This window comes from Myxine glutinosa, chromosome 13 (assembly GCF_964187855.1).
Source record: "Myxine glutinosa chromosome 13, kmMyxGlut1.1, whole genome shotgun sequence".
NCBI classification, from domain to species: Eukaryota; Metazoa; Chordata; class Myxini; order Myxiniformes; family Myxinidae; genus Myxine; species Myxine glutinosa.
The window spans coordinates 23,843,011-23,851,861 of NC_136273.1; the positions used below are offsets into that span (position 1 = coordinate 23,843,011).

The window sequence follows — 8,851 nt, forward strand, 5'->3', positions numbered from 1 at the left end:
CTGAAAAACATTGCCCGTCTCCGCTCATCCCTCTCCTCCACGGCTGCAGAAACCCTCATCCACGCCTTCATCACCTCCCGTCTGGACTACTGCAATAGCCTCCTCTATGGTTCACCCTCAAAAATCACCAATAAACTCCAATACATTCAGAACTCCGCTGCCCGTCTACTCACCCATTCCCGGACCCGTGACCACATCACCCCCGTCCTTTACAAGCTTCACTGGCTCCCCATCCCCCAGAGAATCCAGTACAAAATCCTCCTCTTGACATACAAAGCCCTCCATAACCTGGCCCCATCCTACCTGGCTGACCTCCTCTCCAGACACACTCCCACCCGCAACCTCCGCTCTGCTGGTACCAACCTCCTGACCCCCTCCATCCGGACCAAATTCAGATCCTGGGGGGACAGGGCCTTCTCCATCGCTGCTCCCACCCTCTGGAACTCACTACCTCACACCATCAGAGACTCCTCCTCACTCACCACATTCAAAACATCACTAAAGACCCACCTGTTCAACACTGCATTCAACATTCAACCCACAGCATTTAACCCATGACTATCTCTTCTCCTTCTCCCTCCTTTTGCTTTAAATATTTCCCTATTGATTCTTGTCTTTTTGCAATTGTTGTTTTCATGTATTGTTATGCATTATGTTTGCCACTCTGTCAAAGCGCCTTTGGGCTTCTGGAAAAGCGCTATACAAAATAAATGAATTATTATTATTATTATTATTATTCTTTTTTTTTTAATCCGCTGGTGGTTCTAGACCAAAAAAAGCCACTAAATCATAGTTGTCAATGCATCCTTCAGATAGGATGTAAAACCAAACATGGTAAATTAATTTGCATAAAAAAACACCCACATGTAACATTTCTTTGACGAGTAATAGCACATATATGCCATGTAGACACAGGGCCATAGGGTGGATATCTATTATTTTTTTTGATTTCATGACCTGAACCTAGGGATTTGGCAAGAAGGGTGTGGGATGAAGCCTTATGACCTCCAAAACATCTTGTTTTTTTTCACAAGCGATATCGTGGTACGTTACCGAGAACCGCTGCCCCAAAACACCAGTATACACCAATTGTATGTTACATTTGAAATACCAATTTACACAGTAAAAAAACAACACAAACTATATGATGTCATGTTCACATTGGTCTTGGCAGCAATATTTATTAATTCAGACCCCCAAAAGTAGTCAAAATGTTGTTTTAACGACTTGGTAAAATAACATGCTGTTGATGCATTTATCAGAAAGTCATGTTTTTGGACCTTAAAACTTGCATAATGTTAAATTTTTGTACAATATTTGTGATTGGTGTTGCTACTACGATCCATGGTGGTTTACCAATGCTATTTTGAAACTGTTAATAGGTCCAATAAGTGTGTAAGGGGTGATATTTTAACCCATCAAAGACAATTACGCGGCGTACAAGCGAACCAGTGCGCATTGACGTCATGATAAACTCGAGATGGGCTAGAGAAGCTCCACCGTCTCAATGTATGAACTCCAGAAGCGAAATGTTGGTTTGGTGTCACTTGCTTCTAAGAATTTGTCAAAGGAGGTTTTGAAGTTTTTGAACTTGTCACTGTTGAGAATGACATGGTAGTTTGGATGTGGGAAAGCTTCAGCTAAGTTTGACAAAAGTTCCTTCACTCTACCCGCTTCATGTTCTGGAATAGATTCAAAATATGCATCCAGGAGCATCTGCTGCATCGCGTCTGACATCAGCTTATGGGCTCGAACTGCCCTGTTGTAATGCTTGCCGCTGAACACTCCATTCACAGACCCCACTGCAACAATCTCTGACTCAACCAGGATGTCTTGGAGACCACCATCTCGAAATCTCTTTCCAATACGGCCAAGAAAGGACATTGCAGTGTGGAATGCCCCAAGTCGAATTACCAGTCTCTTCATGAACTGTGCATTCTTCCATCTAATGAGCTGTGACTTGCAATAGATGGCTTGGTCAACGACAATGACGACTGCTTCCAACTGTAACTTGTCGGCGATCTGAACACTTCTCTGCAGTATTGTTAGTACCGTATTCATTTCAGTCGGAGTGGCATCAATGACAGGGAGATACCCTATCACGCTCTTTGGTGGAACTTCAACACAAGACAGTAGTTGGTTGAATCCTGTCCAAGATGGCAGAGTCCCGTCAATGTTGTACTTGGTGATGTGGTATGCTAGGTCTATCGTCTTAGGGTGCTGGAGTAATGGGAAGTACGTTGCTCGATCCATTGGAACGCTGGTTGCGAATGTAGCGGGTCCTTCGTTTTTCCCTCCATAATATGTGGCAAGGTTCACTGCAGGTGGCTGCATCGATCTCTCCCGCGTCCTCTTAACTGTAGTGACTGGTGCTGGTTGTACTACTTCATGGGATTGACTTGGTCGCTGTATTATAATCCCATTGGTATTGTGCGTTGTTCCACGCCCAGACAATGTCTCCTCCCCGAAGTCATTATTGTCCCATACGAGTGTGACATGCTTGCCCGCCTGAATGATCGATGCAAGAGCATCCTCTCCACGATGTAGTTCTTGGTTAGCCAGTGCAGTGTCATGATTTAAGACGACAGAGTTTGAGACGCAGTAACCAAACCCGTTCAGTAGGCTGATTAATTGGGCTGAACCTGAGAGATGACGTACTGTCATTGCAAGTGACAAATGTTTGGGCATCTGTTTCCTTCCCTTTGATTGGAGGTATATGATGTCCTGTGCAATTGTGAGAATTCTTCTATGTATTGTAGATTCCATCTTTACAAACTCATCAGAATCAGGTTCGTCTGACACTCCCACCATCCATGCAATAAAGTTATAGAGACTGGCAGGTACAATTGCTTCTGCTGCATTTGTTGTCAGGTGCTCAGAGGTTGGGAGCCATGGCATATTTGGCTTGATCTCATCTATTGCATTTCTCAATTGTAGCGCAGTGAAGTAGTGTTCTCTAAGGTTATTCTCAGTATACCCAGGTTGCTTTGGTGGGGTTGGTTCAGAGTCGGATGTTTGTTCTGTCTCTGTTGTGTCATCACCTGAACCATGCATGGTTTCTTGCAACACTTTCTTTTCTTCAAGCAGCACTTCAGTGGAGATGTCATTAACATACACAAGGTGTCCTTGGCAGCGCATATACGGGGTTAGAAAGCATAGTTGTGGAAATGTTTTCATCAGTCTTGTCTTGAGAAAGCCACTTTTGTAGTTTGATTCTATTCCGTGTGTTGCTTTGATTTGTTTCATGAACATGTCATTAAGTCGTTTCAGTCTGTAGATTTCCTTGTTGTCTATTATAAGATCCTTGACTGTTGCACAAAATAATGTGTATGCTTCTGAGTAGTTGGAGTCTCCTTGTTGCTCTGCATTAGGTGTTGTTGCTAGCTTGCCTAAATACCGGGTATACTCCTTGTAGCAGCGACCATGGTATTTTACCTCTATCGCAACACAATCGCGGTCTTGAATTTGAAGCAGCAGGTTTGTATTGTTGTTGTCTTTAGCAGCTTGCTGCAGTCTTGGTGCCTCAATTGTTGAGCACCTTATTAGAGGCTCTTTTCTTCGTCCCCTTTTGCCTGTATTGATTGTTCTCTCTTTCTGACAAAGGATGCATATATTAGGCAACACATATTGGGATCTGGCTGAACATTTGGGCTTGCCTAAGCTGGAGCGTAGAGCACGTTTCTTGACTGGTTGTGGGCCTTTATGCACCTTGTCAATGTTGACGTTGATGTCATTGCATGTTGAAGCTGCAATAAATACACATAAAAGAAAACAATTAAAATTATGTGAGTTAAAAATGTCTAGACCTCAAGTCATGGTTAGCCCGACTAGATTCCCTCCCCCCCCCCCCCCCTTCCTCAGACTTCCTTTTAAAAATTTATTTGTTTCACCTCGGCCCTACCTCCTTGCATAAATATTGGACAGTTCCTTCAATTCAAAATCGTTCGACTGCACACAAAATCATTTTACATATACCTCACAAAAAAAAAAAATCAAACTAAGTTTTGAAGCATTGTCATGATTTATTATTCAAGTTATTCAACCTACCAGTATTGGCTGCATTTTCTTCTCTCTTTTTCATGCTGCTTTGCACCCTGCTCACTCGTTGTTTATCGGTAAATCGTGAATAACACACTTGATGAAACGCTGCATCATGCGGTATAGCTATAGCAGGTATTGTTACCATACTGTTGCCACGTTCGCCGAATTCGTCAGCGTGGTTCTTCACGAAATTTCTCGCAATTTCAGCTTGATCACCTTCTAAATTCTGCCACGTAAGAACAAATTGCAAATATCGCGGCCATGTTATATCACTAAAAGGTATTAAACTTGATCTTTTGGCCGGAGAAATGCACATATAACAGCGTTTCTCGCTCCCACCCTCGTCACCGTCGCTGCTACTGGAGGCCGCCATTTTGTTTACTCGCAGCCGGAAGCCCAGACATCGTTCGTAGCGCGAATAAGCGCGATCCTCATTGGTCAATACATCGAAATGCGTTCGAGGCTAAACGGAGATTTTGGAAATAAAATTATACATTTCAACATTATATTACAGACTAACGTACCAGAATCTGACTTGTGAAAAGTCATGAACATTATTTCTTAATTTTTTCTATATTATCATGCCAATTTGATGCCCACCCGATTTTCAGGTCACGAAATGAAATGAAAAATTGGAACACCTGGCAGTCTAATGGATGGGAGCTCTATTTGCCATTATTCATTCAAAGAATCCACCAGTGATTATAGAAAAGAAAATACAGTAAATCATAGTTATCCAAGCATCCTTTGGGTAGGATGTAAACTCAAATGTGTTCCTGGATCATAGAAAATAAATTGAGTCTTCAAGATTTCATACCAAATTCGTATATCACGTACTCGCGGAGAGGATTCCGTTGGAAGTCAGTCAGTAATAATCCTTATTATACAATCCCCCAACAGGACTCAAGAGGGTGACAAACAGAAGTTCTGAAATTTTAAATTACTATTCCTAAATAATGTGCAAGTTTTATCCTTGACGACTTTGTGTGTTTATTCAATGTATTTTTCCTCATCTTTCTACAAAATTTCAAGTAGTTGCCAGATGGTGGTTGCAAAAGTCAAGAAATAGAGCTCTTTCTGCTCATTGCATTGCGGTCTAAGTGCTAAGCCACTCCCTTCGAGCCCTGATTGGGGGCTTGCTCTTACCGTCGGCTTCTCCTCCGCCTTCCTTCGGTCTTGCCTCGACTTGTCAGGCCTGCCTCATGTTAATTTGCGCCAAAATCCACAGTATCGAGGCGGCATAAGGCAATGGAAGGGACCTAACTCTCATTATTCTACTCAACGCAAAACTAACACAGGAAAAGGACTATGCTTGCATTTACTATGAAACAAGTGTTATGCCTAGGTCCCCCGTCGGTGAAGTGATGCGAGTTGACAAAGTGGAAGACGCAAGGCGGCCATCTTGGATTTTGACATGGCGACCCAATTTTCAACAGCGTTCTACCGTATGCGTCGATACACCCACACACCAGATTAGAAGTTAGTAGTTCGTTTATTTTTCAAGATATTTCACTCACAAGGTTCAGACATATATATGGTGGCGGCCATCTTGGATTGTGACGTGAAGACCCAATTTTCAATAGCGTTCTTCCTTATGCCTAGATACACCCACACACCAGATTAGAAGTTGGTACTTCGCTTATTTTTCAAGATATTCCGCTCACAAGGTTCAGACATACATGGCGGTGGCCATCTTGGATTTTGACGTGGCGACCCAATTTTCAATAGCGTTCTTCCTTATGCGTAGATACACCCACACACCAGACGAGACGTTAGTAGTTCATTTATTTTTCAAGATATTTCGCTCACAAGGTTGTTTTTTTTTGTTTTTTTTTGTATACAGAGTCGAGGCTCGTGAAAGAGCTAACATTTATCAAACAAACAAATCAAACAAACAAGCAAGCAAACAAATTATATAAAAAGGGGAGCGCTCGACAAGATGGGGAGAGAAGGGGAGGAAGCACACAAACACAACATTTGAGAGCAGGGACATCGGGAGATGTGTGGGAGGGAGAGGGCCTGGGGGGAGGCAGGATAGGTATAAAACGCAAGGACACCAAAGACTTCCAGGAAAGAAGACAAAAGTCAGCTCAAAAAAGTGGATTTGGGGTGAAATTAGTGGGGGTAGAAAAGATCAAGGTTTTGGATTGGGGAAGATAAGAGATGGTGGTGAACAGCCGTTTTAAAGACCTGGAGGGAGGAGTGGGATTGAAGAGCGTGAGGGAGTTTGTTCCAGAGGCGGGAGAAAAGGGGAATGAAGGAGTGAAGGTGAGCAGAGAGTCTTGATTTTGGCAGTTTAACCATAAGAGGGTTGCAGGCAGATCTTGTGCGACCTGCAGGAATATTTGGGGGACAGAGCCCAGAGAGAGCTGGGGGAGCAAGGCCGGAGAGGAGTCGGTAGAAGACGGAAAGACCACCAACCTGCCTGCGGTGAGTAAGTGAAAGGCCCTCGGAGATAGCGTCATCGCGGGAGATTCCAATGATTCTGAACGCTTTGGTTTCAACAGCGTGAAGATGAGCTAGGTGTGAGGCAGGAGCACCAGCCCAGAGGGGAGAGCAGTACTCCATTGAGCTGCGGATGAAAGCCTTGTATGTGGTGAGGAGCTCAGGTGTGCCAAGGAAGGACTTCGCACGACGGAGGATGCCCTGTCGGCGACTGGGTTTGGAGGCCAGCTTGGAAATGTGGTTTTCCCAGGAAAGATCATGGCAGATAGTGAGACCCAAAAGCTTGAGTGACAGAACTTCTTGGAGAGGATTATTCAGAAAGTAGATGGGAGGGTTGTCCAGTCGGTCTTTTCGGAGAGACATCGTAAGAGTGTGAGATTTGTCAGGATTGAAAGACATGTTCCACTTGTTTGCCCAGTCTGTGATTTTGTCCAGGTCTGCAGAGAGTGAGGCGGCTGCAGACTGCCGATCTGAGGGATGAGGAATGGAGCGACAGAGAGTGGAGTCATCAGCAAAGAGATAGAGAGGATTTTCAAGACAGTCAGAGAGATCATTGATGAAGACCAGAAAAAGCACAGGGCCCAGAACACTGCCTTGGGGAACTCCAGCCTGAACAGGAAGAGGAGATGAGAGAAACCCATTCAGGGCCACACGTTGACTATGACGAGAGAGGAAGTCCACCAGCCATGCGTGGGGATTTCCATGGATACCAAAGAAGGAGAGTTTGGTGAGCAGAGCGGGGTGCCAGACCGTATCGAAGGCACGTGATATGTCGAGGGAGACAGCTCTAATTTCCTGTTTGGCATTGAGGACCTCCATCCATTGTTGAAACAGCAGAAGCAGCATGTCCAGAGTAGATTGACCTGGTCTGAAACCAAATTGATGATCAGAGATCAAGCCATTGGAGAAGAGGAAAGATTTCATATCCGAAGCAATGATGGATTCCATGACTTTGCTGATAATTGGGAGAGGCTGATTGGTCTGATTCAGTTCAGCTGATTGGTTCAGACATATATATGGTGGCGGCCATCTTGGATTTTGACGTGGCGACCCAATTTTCAATAGCGTTCTTCCTTATGCCGAGGTACACCCACACACCTGATTAGAAGTTGGTACTACGCTTATTTTTCAAGATATGTCGCTCACAAGGTTCAGACATACATGGCGGCTGCCATCTTGGATTTTGACGTGGCGACCCAATTTTCAATGGCGTTCTTCCTTATGCGTAGGTACACCCACCCACCAGATTAGAAGTTAGTAGTTCGTTTATTTTTCAAGATATTCTGCTCACAAGGTTCAGACATACATGGCGTCAGACATACATGGCGGCGGCCATCTTGGATTTTGACGTGGGTTGCACCCGTACACCAAATTTGAATGCGGTCCTTCGCTTACGCATGCACGTACGCACGCCCACACGCACGCACGCCCGCCCGCACGCATGCACGGACGGATGGACAGACGGACGGACGGACACACGGACGGAGGGGAAAACCATAGTCCCCCTTTCGCTCCGCGGTGCGACGGGGGACAAATAACTGAACTATCGCGAGGCTACGTGTTGTAGTGTGACTAAACTATGAGGGGGAAAATTAACCTTTATTGTAAAAACTCAAAACCGCAACAATATGTTTAGTTTTAAGCCCATTTTATTAATCACAATACAATTAACTAATTTGCCAACATTTTAATTCAAATTCACAACCATGTAAAATGTTATACTATTTCGTTTAGCATTGAATATGTTGGAACCCATCTGTGGATCGGTCCCATCGGCCGATGGGTCTGACCCATCTGTGGATGCACGAGAAATGACAATGCAGACCCATCGGCCGATGGGTCTGCGCCATCTGCGGATGTGTTGTTCACCTTGAAGGAATGTGTATGCATCAATGGTGGATGAGTATGTTTATTTGAACCTAAAAATAAGCAATTGATGTCATAAATGTTTATAAAGCAGTCCGTGACATGTGGTTTGTGACCTCGTGACCCTCGCCATCACCTTCATCAGCACCTGCCACTCTCTACCCTGCCACCATTCCCCTCCGCCATTATCAGAAGAACACCTAATGTTTTGTATGAATGTTGAGTATGTTATGTAAAGCTTTACTAAAACTGCCATGTATCTGTTAATTACAAAATGTATTGACAAAATGTATAAATAGATGGGTAGAAATAGATAATAAAACATTTAAAAATCATCTCTGTTAAATTCCTACCACATGTAATTCCAATGACTGTGTACCTGATTGAAGAGCACCATTCTGTCAACACATTCCTTCAAGGTGAACAACACATCCGCAGATGGCGCAGACCCATCGGCCGATGGGTCTGCATTGTCATTTCTCGTGCATCCACAGATGGG

The 8,851-nt window shown here is 44.2% G+C and overlaps 1 protein-coding gene across 3 annotated transcripts in view; it reads right to left on the minus strand.

Annotated features, from left to right (window-relative positions):
• The window catches only part of PTGES2 (prostaglandin E synthase 2), a 43,688-nt gene that overhangs the window by 32,534 nt on the left and 2,303 nt on the right, over window positions 1-8,851 (minus strand). Inside the window, exon 1 of one of the 3 annotated variants that reach the window (XM_078767184.1) lies at window positions 3,436-3,453. The exons of 1 other annotated variant lie outside the window; for it this stretch is intronic. The gene's annotated coding sequence lies outside the window, so the exon portion shown is untranslated. Of the gene's footprint in view, window positions 21-3,435; window positions 3,454-8,851 lie in introns of those variants that run through there. One more of the 3 variants, XM_078767183.1, reaches the window with a different exon arrangement.